Source organism: Lithobates pipiens, unplaced genomic scaffold (assembly GCF_037356315.1).
Source record: "Lithobates pipiens isolate NorthernLeopardFrog02 unplaced genomic scaffold, aLitPip1_a1.2 Scaffold_8, whole genome shotgun sequence".
Taxonomy (NCBI): Eukaryota; Metazoa; Chordata; class Amphibia; order Anura; family Ranidae; genus Lithobates; species Lithobates pipiens.
The window spans coordinates 526,755,057-526,770,372 of record NW_027507903.1 but is presented as its reverse complement, the minus strand read 5'-3'; positions in this window follow the sequence as shown (position 1 = coordinate 526,770,372).

The window sequence follows — 15,316 nt, the reverse complement described above, 5'->3', positions numbered from 1 at the left end:
CGGCGACATGTCTCCTGGATTTTTTTCCAGTTTTGCAAGCCCTGAAAAAAACAGCACCACCGGGCTGTTTCTTTAGTTCGCATTTGCCGATGACATTGGGACATGCTGATACAGTGAATATCTTCTAAACTGTGGAAGTTTAGGAGATATTCACTGCACCTACAGTGGTGTGAAAAAGTGTTTGCCCCCTTCCTCATTTCCTGTTCCTTTGCATGTTTGTCACACTTAAGTGTTTCGGAACATCAAACCAATTTAAACAATAGTCAAGGACAACACAAGTAAACACAAAATGCAATTTGTAAATGAAGGAGTTTATTATTAAAGGTGAAAAAAAATCCAAACCATCATGGCCCTGTGTGAAAAAGCGATTGCCCCCCTTGTTAAAACATACTATAACTGTGGTTGTCCACACCTGAGTTCAATTTCTCTAGCCACACCCAGGCCTGATTATTGCCACACCTGTTCACAATCAAGGCATCACTTAAATAGGAGCTGCTTGACACAGTAAGGTCCACCAGAAGATCCTTAAAAGCTACACATCATCCCGAGACCCAAAGAAATTCAGGAACAATTGAGAAAGAAAGTAATTGAGATCTATCAGTCTGGAAAGGGTTATAAAGCCATTTCCAAAGCTTTGGGAATCCAGCGAACCACAGTGAGAGCCATTATCCACAAATGGTGAAGACATGGAACAGTGGTGAACCTTCCCAGGAGTGGCCGGCCGCCCAAAATTACCCCAAGAGCGCAGCGACGACTCATCCAAGAGGTCACAAAAGACCCCACAACAACGTCCAAGGAACTGCAGGCTTCACTTGCCTCAGTTAAGGTCAGCGTTCATGCCTCCACCATCAGGAAAAGACTGGGCAAAAATGGCCTGCATGGCAGAGTTCCAAGGAGAAAACCACTGCTGAGCAAAAAGAACATCAAAGCTCGTCTCAATTTCTCCACAACACATCTTGATGATCCCCAAGACTTTTGGGACAACATTCTGTGGACCGATGAAACAAAAGTGGAACTCTTTGGAAGGTGTGTGTCCAAGTATATCTGGCGTAGAAGGAACACTGCATTTCATAAAAAGAACATTATACCAACAGTAAAATATGGTGGTGGTAGTGTGATGGTCTGGGGCTGTTTTGCTGCTTCAGGACCTGGAAGACTTGCCATGATAAAAGGAACTATGAATTCTGCTGTCTACCAAGAGATCCTGAAGGAGAATGTCCGACCATCTGTTCGTGTACTCAAGCTGAAACGAACTTGGGTTCTGCAGCAGGACAATGATCCTAAACACACCAGCAAGTCCACCACCGAATGGCTGAAGAAAAACAAAATGAAGACTTTGGAGTGGCCTAGCCAAAGTCCTGACCTGAATCCTATTGAGATGTTGTGGTATGACCTTAAAAAGGCCGTTCATGCTCGAAAACCCTCTAATGTAACTGAATTAGGACAATTCTGCAAAGATGAGTGGGCCAAAATTCCTCCAGGACGCTGTAAAAGCCTCATTGCATGTTATCGCAAACGCTTGGTTGCAGTTGTTGCTGCTAAGGGTGGCCCAACCAGTTATTAGGTTTAGGGGGCAATCACTTTTTCACACAGGGCCATGATGGTTTGGATTTTTTTTCACCTTTAATAATAAACACCTTCATTTACAAATTGCATTTTGTGTTTACTTGTGTTGTCCTTGACTATTGTTTAAATTGGTTTGACGTTCTGAAACACTTAAGTGTGACAAACATGCAAAGGAACAGGAAATGAGGAAGGGGGCAAACACTTTTTCACACCACTGTACATGTAAGCTTATTATAGGCTTACCTGTAGGCAAAGCAGTGTAACAAGGTTTACAATGACTTTAAGGCAGAGTCATTTTATTTTCACACATAAGTCAAAGTAAAAATACTGGAAAAGTAAGTGAAAACATGTTTACTAAAAATACAGTACTGTGCAAAAGTCAAGTGTTAATAAATGGCAAAAAAGTAAAAATGCTTTAAAAATATATATGTTTTAATTGTTTATTATCAATTCACAAAATGCAAAGATGCAAACATGCAAAATGCAAAGAAAAATCTAAATCAAATCAATATTTGGTGTGACCAGAAAACCAGCATCCATTTTTCTAGGTACACTTGCACATAGTTTTTGAAGGAACTCAGCAGGTAGGTTGTTCCAAACATCTTGGAGAATGTTGATACATATTTGGGATGGAGATTTGATGACTGGTTTGACAGTGTTCCCCTGCCACCCAAGTGAGAGGCTTGCAGATCCCGGGTGGCAATGTCACCATACCTGGGTTCTTGCACATTTGGTGTACATTAACACTGTATCCTTGTAATTTTACAGCACCATTGCTATAAATTTACTGGAGGTATCCTGCGAACATAGCGATTATGGGGCTCCTTTTACAGTCCATACCCTGGAGCTGCAATGCTTTCTATGTGTCCCCTGCTCCCCCTCTTCTCCCTGCCCATTAGGGACGAGGAGTTGCATGGGGCAGTGGGTGGATGCTTACAGAGCATCGGTGTCATGCATCCTGCCTTGCGTGTGACACATGTTTGACACCAACATGCGGCGTACGTGATTTCCATCCTAGCTGCTTTGTCTGGGAATACAGGCTTCTGCGAAGGGTGGTGATTACCGCCTCCACCGGAGCCCCTCGCAGCCAACACTATGCTAGAGTGACGGCCTCCCCGGACACAAATTTGCTGTCACACATTCCAGACATCATATCGCAGTCCAGCACTCTACTTTGTTTTCAAGCTTTGTCCCAACATGTGAGTTATTCACTAGGTCTATATACACTTGTTACGTCACCCTCGTTCCTTCCCGTTGTCATTGCTTTTTTCACAATTTGGCTTAATTTTTTGCTCCACCATTCATTTTGTATCCTTTCTATGTCACTTTAGCCATGATCACTTAGTTCACACACCGATTTAACTCACATTCATTTAACAATTTTTTTTTTTCTTCCATTCATTCTTCTTATTCATTCACACACAGTTCCATGTACACTTTTTTTCAGATTACTCCAGGTTGCCATCACGGCTCACCATGGTTTTTTCACCTAAGCACCAGCAATTTATATCTTGGGTCATTGGGAGGCTGTGTTGTATGTTCCCTGCTGCACACAGCTGTAATTAACTCAGTTCCGGGGAAGGCTATCTTGGGACCCTGACTGCATGGTCGCAGCATTTTACTGCATTGGACCCTTTGTGAGTATCTAGGATGGGCTAATTCACCTTTCCTTCAAATTACCAATTAGAATTAGACTAACCTTCACTGTTGCTTGCAGACACTCATTATCGTACTTAGCTTCATCATTGTATCTCAGTTTAAAACATAGGAGCTAAAATTATACAATAAATGACATTGTGCAGAGGAGTCCTTAGAAGATAGAGGTCACACATACTGTATGTTAGTTTTCCATTTCTATATCGGCAGTTAATTAATAAGTATTAGTGATAGTTAAGATATCAATTCAAGACTCCTTTATCAGGCCTTAATGGTAATAATAAGGAAAATGTACTAAAAAAAGGAGAAAGAAACAATTCACTTAGCCACACATCTAAAATTCACCTTTATTGGAAATCTTTTTAACTAAAATCAAGACATCTTGCAGTAGAGGAGAGCAGAAAACAACACCTGATCAGCACTTATTCACAGCTGAAAACACATGAACATGACCAAAACACTCATTTATACTCCACTAGACCACCCACTAACAGGAGAAAGTGAATAAAGTAACAAACAGCAGACCCGTCAATCATTACTGGCTGTGTGCTGACTGCCATAAAGACGAAACAAAGCTACATAAATAAACAAAACAAAACCATAATGAATTAGCCCACTTAGAAACAAAATCATTAAAAATGAGCAACTAAACAAACTATTGGGAAACCACTAATAATTAATTCATAAAAAATATATGTCCCACTCATGATTCACTATCACTAACTATGTTACACAACTGAAAAATCCAAAAAATCTTCCACTTACACAGGATCCCAAAACTTTCTTTCTCTCTCTCTTCGGGGTCCTTTCCATACCCTAGATCAGTGATGGCGAACCTTGGCACTCCAGATGTTTTGGAACTACATTTCCCATGATGCTCCACTACACCGCAGAGTGCATGAGTATCATGGGAAATGTAGTTCCAAAACATCTGGGGTGCCAAGGTTCGCCATCACTGCCCTAGATGAATAAAGGAATCCTATCACCTCCATAGCATTGATTGAAATGTTTTGCTATATTAGTTGAATGATCTTTTTCTGTATTGTACAATTGATCATGCAGGTCTCAAATGTCAAGTGGTTCAACTCACATATTGAATTAAAAAGGAAAAAAGCACAAAATGCACCTGAAATATGCAAACTGCAACCAGCATCAGTGTGAATCGTGTCTTAAGGCATACAATCTCACCATGTTCAATATACGGAAAATTGAATATCAAATACTTACCGCAATTTTCCTTTCCTGGTGAGCACCATGTCAGCCTACTACTGGGTATGCTCCAATCATACCCCCACCTGCAAGACCTAACTCCTAAATTTGACTCCTGTCCTCAGGCCGGTGTTCCCTAAGGCCGCGTACACACGCGGGGACTGTTCGCCCAACTTTGTTCGTCAAACAGTTTGAGCGGACAGTCCGCTCAAAATTAGCATGGACGGACTTGGCCACACACGACGAACGAACAGTCAGCTGAAACTTGCGCGATGACGTGAACGGCACGTACGACGGGACTAGAAATATGACGTCCTATACACTGCAATGCAACCTTCGCCGTGTAAATCCTTTCTGAGCATGCGCGGAACTTAGTTTGACGAACAAGCCTACACACGGGCGGACTGTCCGCTCAAACCAAGTTTCAGCGGACAGTTTTACGGAATTTCCGAAAAACTTTGTTCGTCAGACTGTCCGCTGAAACTGTCCGCTGAAGCCCACACACGAGCGGACTGTCCGCCGAAACACTGTTCAGCGGACAAAGTTGGGCGAACAGTCCCCGCGTGTGTACGCGGCCTCACTCTTTTTCCACACCTGGGTGGGATTCTGCGCTGACATGGAGCTCGTCAGGAAAGGAAAACTGCGGTATTTGATATTACATTATTTTCAGTTTCCCTGACACTTCCATGTCAGCCTACTACTGTGAACTAACTACCCAGGGTGAGATAATGCTGAAACAAAATAGGGTTAATTGTGGCATCCAGCTAACGAGTTAACTGTTTTGCCAAAATTAACAGTTGTCAATCATGAGGTATCTATGGGATACTGAGAAATAAAGGTTTGTATGGATGACCATGTTGCCGCCTTGCATATTGACTTCATTCAATATCTACAGGTGGCTGCCTAGGAGGTTGTGGAGCGTGCCGTTATTTCTTCTGAAAGGGCCAACCTCCCAATCCTTATAGGAGAAGATCCCTTTCATAATACAAGAAGCAATCACTCTGTTCGAAGCTCTGGCCCCCTTACGTGAACCTCTGGGAACCACAAACAGTAATATAATGCCCTAAAAGTTGGGGTAGCATGGATATACACATCTTCAGTGTCTCACTGACATGCAAAGGACTTTTTCCATCTTCCAGATGAAAAGTAGGCACACAATTTATTGACTTCGATTGGAATGTTGAGGCCACTTTGGAATAGAATCCAGCATCAGGAGCAGAATAATGCTGTCCGCCAGGAAGGACTTAGTGTATAGGGTTCTTTATACCCTAGAGATGCCAACTCAGAAACCCTCCTAGCTGAAGCTTTGGCTACCAGGAAAGCAGTCTTTAATGACCATTTCCGTAGCCACAACTACATCATGGATTTTGGAGCAGACAGGTAGTTGAGTACTAATGTAAAGTCCTATGTAGAAATGTGGGGGGCACTGGGAGGCCTTAGCTTTACTAAAGCCTTAAGAATTGAAGAGGTCCATTGAGTCCTGCTAAGGGATGACATGGAAGAGATGTGTCCTTTGAGTGTGCTTGCTTTTAGGCCCATGTCAAGATCTCTTTGAAGAAAACCAAGGACCTGACAAACTCTTGCCTCCCTGGAGAAAAAAACTTCTGATGTAGCATATTCTTGGAATTTTGACAGACTTTGTTCTAGACTTTGTTAATTCTGCGCTTCCATTCTCGCATCTACCATTCTTGATGAGCAACCTAAATCCACAAACCTTTGCCTCACAAAATCCAGACCACTAACTTGAGCCTCTGGATGGAGAACTTGACCTTGTGCCACTGTCTGGCAACTGAGAATATTTGTACTAGTTGTCTGTGAGATATAGTTTTATGCATATCCACTGGAAAGAGTATCTTCTCCACTGAGCCACTCAAAACAAGGACAGGAGAGACCATGGTTCTGATAGTCACCAGGCATGAAGATACTGACAGGTGAAGAGAGGAACACCAGCACAGTTCAGTACCTTACCACCGGTATGTTCTCTAGCAGCAGAGAAAGGCATTCTTTGAACCATGTTTAGTTGAGCTTCTAATTACAGAACGACTGTGTAGGGGTCACACAATTTTATTCGCCAACTGCCAACTCAGACATGTATCTTGAGGCAGGAAGCCAGCCTGTCCACAAACCTTGCCTCAATTTAAGCTTAATTTTCTATTAACAAAATGGAGCGATGAGTTCTTCCTTGAAGGCCACATCATCTTCTAAGGGTAAAGTAATGTATCTGGTCAAACCCATAAGGGACACACCGACCAAAGGGGGTGACTCCAAATGCTGAACACCTCTCTCTTCACAAGGCCTAATTTTGACCTCTGCTGTAAAAACACGTTTTGCTCCATTTCTCTAGAATGAACCTTAATTCAGTCATCATAGGAAAATTGCAAAGTGGTCTTTGAAGGCACTTGAAAAATACTTCCACTGCTTTCTTTCTATCTTGAGGCATCTCACTGAAAAGAAAAAATGGATAAAGGTCATCTTCCCTTGCATTTTATTCTTCGGAAGAGTCTGAAGGAGTCTCACTGTGCCCATCAAGGCAGCCACTGTGCCCAACAAATGCTACCACTGTGCAATCAAATTCTTCCACTGTGCCATCAAATGCCCCTCCCCTGCTGTCTGCCCAACACTTACCCTGTCTCGGAAGGGCAGCGAGTGACAGCGTCTTCCTCCATGTCCTCGATGTCTTCTCCTGTCTTCTCCTCGATTCCTCTCCTATTAATGGTTGCCTGATAGGCGTCCAATCACAGTGCCTGTCGTTTTAGCCAATCAGGTGATGGGTAACAGACCCGATCACCTGATTGGCGGAGAGGCGGTTCAGTGTTAGGAAAGCGAATATTCATTCGCTTTTCTAACACAGCTTGGTGAACTGGGAGTGCCAAGCATGACGCTTTCTGTTTAGATTTTTTTTTTGTTTTAGTTTCAAATGATTTTATTGTGATATAACACATTAACAAACATTGATACCAACCGTTGTACAAGGGTTGCAGGGGGTTGATAAACAAATAAGCAAGTAATGCCCAGATATACAAAACAACTTGAGTAACTAGCATAGAAACATATGGGCCTGGCATACAGCTGCTGTATACCACGCATTCTTTATAGCTAGATCCGGTAGGTCCGGGGGCATCCCGTCCCCCGCCGACACCCCAATGAGTAGTGCCGAGTGGGGACGGCACGCCCAGCCACAGTGAAATAAAATGTGAGTGGAACTTAGTCCCAAAGTAATTGCAAAAGGGAAAAGAGAACAAACAGGGTAGAAAAGAAAGTTGGTTGAGATGACTGAGTCAGATAACCAGAACTGCAGGAAAATCACAGCTAACTTACATATAATATATAAGGGTTAGTACATTAAACCAGTGACTGTCACTGCCGGCTCTACTTGGTCTGAGGGTGTTAGATTACGTGTTACCCAAGCTGAACGCAGCTTGGGTGTGCTAACCAGGAGGACCACTGTTTGTTGAATCTAGCTTCTGTCATGTTTACTCTGGAAAAGAGAAATTCCATGCGGCAATGAACATTGAGCGTGTTTATAAGCTCAGATAGTGTTGGTGGGAGGGGATTTTTCCACGCACGTGCTATAAGCAGGCGCGCAGAGATTAGTACATGGTGCACCATAGGTAGACTAGTAGGAGGCCAATATTGGGTATCCAGACCAAATAGAGCCATACGCGAAGTCAGCTGATGGGAAGAGTTGGTCAGTGTCTGGACCAGGGAGGAAACTTGTAGCCAGAAGGACCCAATAACCGGGCAGCTCCACCAGATGTGTAATAAGTCTCCGGTGGAGTTGCAATTCCTCCAGCACTTTGGAGAATGGGTGGGAAAGATGGTCGCCAGTTTTTGCGGTGTATAGTACCATCTATGAAACAGTTTCATGACCGTTTCCCAGTGCGTTATATTTTTGGAGACGACTAGTGGGGCGCGTAGTACTCAATGCCAGTCTTCCAGAGGGAAAGAGCAGTGTAACAGGGATTCCCAATAGAGAATGTTCGAGGATTTTGAGGACGTGGTAGGACTGGAAAGAAGTTTGTAGATGAAGGATATGCCCTTTGAGACAGCGAGAGGACGATTGTAAAGGCGGAGAAGGTCCTTGGAGGTAGGGTCTGGAGACGTCAAGCTTTGAGAGATTATATGCCTGAGCCTTAGGTAGATGTAAAAGTCCTTATGTGAAAGACTAAATTCCGATATCAGTTGTTGAAAACTTTTTAGATCTGTACCAAGAAACAGGGCTCCAATTGTTTTGATACCTGCCACATGCCAATGCTTGATCGAAAGGTCTGGAGAGAGAAGTTGTAGCGCTAATAAGGGTAGATTTTTAAGTGCGTCTCTGTGTAAACCTTGATGATCTTGGCGTATTGCACTCCATTGAGCTAGGCAGGCACGTACAGTTGGAAGGATAGACCGTGCGATAGGGAGAGACAGCCAAATTGCAGCTAGGGTCAGTTGTGGATCGGCCGGGAGAGTTGCAGCTTCGATTTGGTGCCACCTAGTGCTGGGGTCTTGTGACCACAGTTGTCTCCCTTGGTCTAGAATGACTGCCTTATGGTACTTTCTAATGTCTGGTGATCCCATCCCTCCTAAGGAGGAGGGAGTGCGCAGGACAGCGGATTTCAACCGGGGTTTACGTCCTGCCCATATGAACGAGTCCATTGTACGCTGTAATTTGGTTAGGTCTGCTGAAAGAATTGGAAGCGGAAGAGTTCGAAAGAAATAAAGTATATGTGGGAGAAGAAACATTTTGGTCAGTGCTATCCTACCAACCCATGAGGCTTTTAAAGAGGTCATATTCGAGGTTAGGTTGTTCAGTTTCATATGTAAGGAGGTAAGGTTAGTTCGTAGTAAAACAGATGAGGGAGAGAGTAGTTGAATGCCCAAATATTGCAAAGAGGAACCAGGGGCCCAGGAGAAGGGTGATATTTTAGTGATTTCTGCTTTGAGCGCAGGAGGAATCTCAATGCCAAGCATGGCAGATTTCGAGTGATTCAATTTGTACAGGGATGCTTCACTAAAATTATGTAGAACGTCAGTCAGGATAGGCAGGGATCTAACTGGGTCAGAGATAGCTATGATGACATCATCCGCATAAAGACCTATCTTGTGACAGGTGTCTCCCACATTGATACCAGATATATGGGGGTGTGTGCGGATGGATTGCGCTAAAGGCTCCATGACTAGTGCAAAGATCAAAGGTGAGAGTGGGCAGCCCTGACGAGTACCATTAGTAATTCTAAGGGGATCTGAGAGAATTCCTGAAGTGCGGATTCTCGCAGTAGGCGAGGTATATAGACCTAGGATCGCTCGTAAGAACTCGCCCTCTATGCCAAATTTCTTCAGAACTGCCTCGAGGTAACCCCAATGGACTCTGTCGAACGCCTTCTCCGCATCTAGTGATATCAGCAGAGAAGGCATTCGACTGTGCTCTGCCCAATGGATAAGATCTACAAACCTACGGGTCCCATTGGAGGCCTGACGGCGGGGTATGAAACCCACCTGGTCCAGGTGTATGAGGGCAGTCATGTGTTGTGAAAGTCGGGTGGCCAGTAGTTTGGCATACATTTTCAAGTCGGTGTTAAGTAATGAAATAGGGCGGTAGTTCACTGGGTCGTGTGAGGCCTTCCCAGGTTTGTGTATGGTGGAAATGGTTGCTTCCAGGGATTCCGTGGGGATCTCCCCTGTGGCCAACATGTGGTTAAAGGAGCTGCATAAATGCGGGGTCAATACATCTATGAATGTCTTATAATATTCGTTTCCAAAACCGTCTGGTCCTGGGGCCTTGTGTAGGGGGAGGCTTTTAATTGCGTTTTCAATTTCAAGGGGGGAGAAAGGTAAGGCCAGATCAGCAGCTTGAGAAGGGGACAGGGAAGGGAGGTCAATACTAGAGAGGAACGTCTTGATAGTCGCTTCAGTGGGCTGTGTCTCAGTCATGGAGTCTTTTAAGTTGTACAGTCGTCGGTAGAATGCGCCGAAGCAGTTGGCTATGTCTTTGGGGTTAGTCGATCTATTGCCTTCAGAATCTATTAGATGGGAGATTGTGGATTGGACTGTCCTGTTTTTATATTGTTGGGCCAGAGCTCTCCCTGATTTGTTACCTTGGGAGTACCAGGTCAGCTTAAGCTTTCGGAGATAAAATTCATGTTTGTTCTGAAGATAAGTACTTAGTTCTGACCTCAGTTTACTGAGTTCTGCGTGGGCAGGTGCAGAGGGCGAGTTCATATTGCTCTTCTCTAGGGACTTAATTCTATCCAGATAATCATTAAGAGTCGCTGATCGCTTTTTCTTCTCCTGAGCCCCTAGCTTCAATAGAATTCCCCGTAGGACCGCCTTATGAGCATTCCAGCAAGTAGTGGGATTGGGCACAGAATGTTGATTTAAAGTGAAATAATCGTCTATAGCAGTCTTGACCTGTTCCCTAATGTCCTTAGCGCTGATCAGGTTGGGATTCAGGCGCCAGATTGTGAATGGGGTGGTAGGAGGGGAGAGGCTGAGCACCATAGAGATGGGGGCATGATCAGACCATGATATTACGCCAATATTAGTGGACGTAACTGCTTGTAGTAGCACTTTGGATGTCAAGAACAGGTCAATCCTGGAATAAGATCTCTGGGCATTAGAGTAGAACGTATAGTCTCTCTCAGTACCATGTTGACACATCCAAGGGTCATAGAATTCTTCCAGATGTAAAAAGGAGGAGAGGGTGGAGGACCTTCTCCTTTGGGGAGATGAGGAGTCAAGTGCGTGGTCTAGTACCGCGTTGAAATCTCCGCATAGAATGATTTGATCTTTCGGATAGTGCTGAATTTTGGCAAGCATGGACTTAAGAAAGGGCTTCAGGTGAGTGTTAGGAGCATATACATTCACAATCACCAAGGGTTTGTTATTAAAACAGGCGTTCATAATTAGGTACCGTCCGTCGGGGTCTCGTTCTACATTGGCGACCGTGAGCGCCACCGTAGAGCGTACTGCGATTAGTACTCCTCTGACTTTTTTGTCAGTGCAGGAATGAAAAACATGGGGGAATCGTTTATTGGTACATTGTGGAGGGTTGCGGGAGGATAGATGTGTCTCCTGTACGCATAGAATATCGGATCGGGAAGACGCTGCTTCCCTCCATAAAAGAGAACGCTTGAAAGGACTATTTAGTCCCTTAACATTAAGGGATGTGATTTTAAGGGACATGTGCTGCTAAGTTAAGTTGTCAAAATGGTACTGAGGTTGACGGACCTATAACAAAAAAAACAAATTACAAACAGAAACTCTGTATACAGAGAATGTACCCAACAACCGTTGATTTGAAGTAGAGATAATCAGGTATTATAACAGTAACACAGATAAAAATGAAAACAAAAAAAGGAGAACAATAACTAAAATGCAATATATAAAGCAATCAATATTAAGGCCTCTAAATCTATGACCGGAAGATATAGAGGCGAAGCCAAGGATCTAGATGGCTTCCGAGGAAATAAGATAAAAGTAGCTGGAAGTTAGTTGCAATAGCAAATTGGGGGTATGGGGGTGGTTAATGCCGTGTGCGTGGCACACAGTGGCAGTTCGGCGTGGGGGGTTTCAAAAAGGAAAGAAGCAGACATCCACTTCAACCTGGAAAGTCAGGCACCTGTTGAGCGGGGGGGTTGCCCAGTGGGGCGGCCCCCCAGTTTTCCGGAGGTTCAGGATTTAAGTTTTGTTGCCCATTTTGGAGGGATCCTTGCAGATCTAGTGTTCAGAGGCGGAGCCGGGAGTGCATGGGGGGCTATGCCCCAATTGTGCAGTTGCTTGAAACCATCTTTGGGGGTCAGAAATGCGACTTGTTGTTGCTGGTAGTTTACCAGAAGCTTGGTGGGAAACCCCCATTTGTATGCGATTTTGTGTTCTATCAGTATCGCAGTAATTTGGGAGAAGGCCTTGCGAGCCTGTGAGGTGGCGGCTGAGATATCGTTGTAAAGTTGAATCTCAGCAAAAGGATCAGGAAGGTTGCGAATGGTTCTAGCGGCCCTCATGATCTGTTCTTTGGTGTTAAAGAAGTGTATCCTGGCCAGGATATCTCTGGGCATAGAATCAGGTAGGTGCTGTGGTTTATGGATCCTATGTGCCCTGTCAATGAGGAGATCCTGTGGCGTAAGGGCCGGTATGAGCTTGTGAAACAGTTGGTGCAGGTAGGGGACGATATCTGGGGCTGACACAGTCCCTGGGACTCCCCTAATTTTGATATTGTTCCGTCTCGAGCGGTCCTCGAGGTCTGCGATTTTAAGACGCAGTTGGCGGATAGCTGTGGTATGCTCATCTTGGATGTCGACCACAGTATTATGTGAGCTGGTAGCGGCAGAGAGATGGTGCTCAATATGATCTATGCGGTCTTCCATATCATCCACTCTGTCCAGCAAATGGTTAATGGATTATCTGAGCTCCTTCTGCATGTCTGCCTGCAATGAGAGTAGCATGGCTTTCAGTGTGTGTTCAGAAGCAGGGCTATCTGAGGTGTGGTATGCAGCCAGTGATGAGTTGGAGTCACCAAGTGTTCCTGTGGGACTACAGGTCTCAGCGCAATGTTGCTTCTTCACTAGGGGAGGCTTAGAGGGAGAGTGTGCTGGGTAGATTGCTGCTCTCTTACCTCTATCAGCCGGCGACATGGCGGGTGAACGCTGCTGATCTCCGGCCTCCTCCATGTCAGAAAGGGGATCCTCCATGGCTGCGGGTCCCGCCGAGGCCGCGGGCGTCTGCTGCGATGTGAGGCCTTCATCCCGGTCGTCGCCATCTTGGGCCTGCGCACCGGGTGGCTTCATGTAGAAGTCTGTAAGTTTCCTCGCTCCGTGGGCGGCGGTTCTGCCTCGGGTCATGTCCCCGGTGGTGCGGGGTGATCCCTGGAGCTCCGTGGGACGAAATGCAGCGTCGGATGGCGCTGGATGCTTAGCGATGCTGTGTGGATGTGCGGAGCTCAGCGCTTATGCGGCCATTCCGGTCAGCGGCCAAGCCACACCCCCCTGTTTAGATTTTTTAATGCCTACTAGAGCCTATGGCTCTAATCCGGTGCTTCAAAACACCCCCCACCACTGTAATTCAGGCCCCCGGCAAGGCACCTGTCCTTTTACAGGGCGAGAGGAAATTATTCCTTTAGAGTGTATTAACCACATGCTTAATGAATATGACATCCTTTTAGGTGTCATCATCTCTATCCTTGATTGCTTGAACAAGGCAGCATTCTTGAAGTCATGTTCATCTATATCTTTTCTTTAGAAGAGTTTGAAGAGGGCTGCTCGATAACCTTTTTCCCAGGTTGAGTGGAAACACTCCTTTAGTGTGTATTGACCACAGGTTTAATCAATGTGACAACCTGCTAGGTGCCATCATCTTTATCCTTGGTTGCTTGAGCAAGGCAACATTCTTGCAGTCATGTTCATCTGTGTTTTCTCTTTGGAAGAGTCTGAAGAGGACTATTTGCCTGGGAAGGCTTGAAGACTGCTCGGTAACCCCTTCACAAGGTGAGTGAAAACACACCTTTAGAGTCTATGGCCCACTTACAGGGCTTACCTGCCTAGGCATAAGTGGCACAGGCCCAATTTAGACAGTACATGAAGCCTTTCTGGAGGAACACAATGGTGAGAGCACATAGTTCACTTCCCATATATCTGAAAGAAAAACTCTTACCTGAACGGTGCATTACCTTCTTTGCAATGACTGGCTACTAGAATGAGGTTTACACTCATGGCTTTGTAGCAAACCGTCAGCAAGAAATACTGTACAAGGAGGTAAACGTACACAGTTTTACCGATTGCTGCACAAGGACTTATCTCAGTAAAAATCAATCCTTGAAAAGCAGCAATACTGAGCAAGTCTAAAGAAGAACTCCACAGTAGGAATAAAATACAACATATACAATGCGACCCAATTTATCTGGTAACTTAAGATAACTAAGAGGATTAAAAGTTACCCATCTACTTCAAAGAACAGCCCCGCAGACTAAAAAAGCAGTACAAAAACAAATTCAATGCAACAGGAATTAGTATGCTTAGAAATAACCCTCTAATGCTGTGTACACACAGCTGGACTTTTCGACAGCAATGGTCCGAGGGAACGAAACCGCTGGACAATGCGATCATTTGGGGTTCATCAGACTTTAGATTTAGAACTCGACTCAAAAAATCTGTTTGTCTGCATGCTAATCCGACGGATGAAAACCGACGCTAGGGCAGCTATTGGCTACTGGCTATGAACTTCCTTATTCTAGTTTGGTCGTACGTCATCACGTTCGAATCCGTCAGACTTTGGTGTGATTGTGTGTGTCCAAGTTAGTTCGGAAAGGGCTTCGGAACTCCGCCGAAAGTCTGCCGGGAAGACCGTCGGATCTAGTCTCCCGAGAAAGACCAGTCATGTGTACGTGGCATAAGAGGTTAACTACTGCTAAGGAAGGCTAAATTCTGCAGCTTCCCAGACCAGCTCAGACATTCACAAGGTGATTTATTCATCAAAACTCAGTCATTCCAGACGCAGGACAATGAAAAAAGTTCTGTTCAGGACAGAAACAAGAGGTAGGACAGATTATGATAATATTCTGCTGTGTACACAGATCACCCAAGGTAATAGTGAATATCACTATTGCACCTTTTAACAAAAATGGGGTATACCTCAATAGCCCAAAGCAGGTGCCTTATACAACCCCTGGCTGCTATGGAGTTCAAAAAGTCATCCCGGCTGCCATATGGGGATCCATTGAATCTAGAGAAACATCACTGAATAAAAGAAAATGCAGCATGCATCAGAGACAAAAAGACAATAAAATCAGGCTGTTACATGCCAGATAGCTGCAGCCATGGTGTCACCTCTGGGAATAGCCATGCATTTAGCGGGGCATCAATCCCAATGCTAGCCATAACACCCACGCAAGAAGCCTATTTAAGGCTCT